Consider the following 375-nt stretch of genomic DNA (forward strand, 5'->3'; position numbering starts at 1 on the left):
CCTTCCCTCCCTTCCCCACCCAATAAAACATTCTTACTGAAACCACAGGTCTGAAGATGAAAGGACATGCAGGCCGAGGAAGCAGGTTTACATGGAAATGGCGGCTTTTATTCCCTCACTGGCATATGATAAAGACACTGGCCATCAGGCAGATCTTAGTGTTGAATATTGTCAAGAGTCTTAAACGACCTTGGTGCTTCCTGTGGTGCATGCTGAGACTGTGTAGGATACTTTGGAGGACCACCTTGGAGCTCTATCAAGCTAAACATTTACTTGTGCAATAACTTGAGGAACCTATGAATAACTACAATTTACATTCTCTTTAAAGGAAGGTTTCATTTTGAATTTAGATAATGCAAACTAATGGGCTGTAAA

The sequence above is a fragment of the Penaeus vannamei genome, chromosome 28 (genome assembly GCF_042767895.1).
Source record: "Penaeus vannamei isolate JL-2024 chromosome 28, ASM4276789v1, whole genome shotgun sequence".
NCBI classification, from domain to species: Eukaryota; Metazoa; Arthropoda; class Malacostraca; order Decapoda; family Penaeidae; genus Penaeus; species Penaeus vannamei.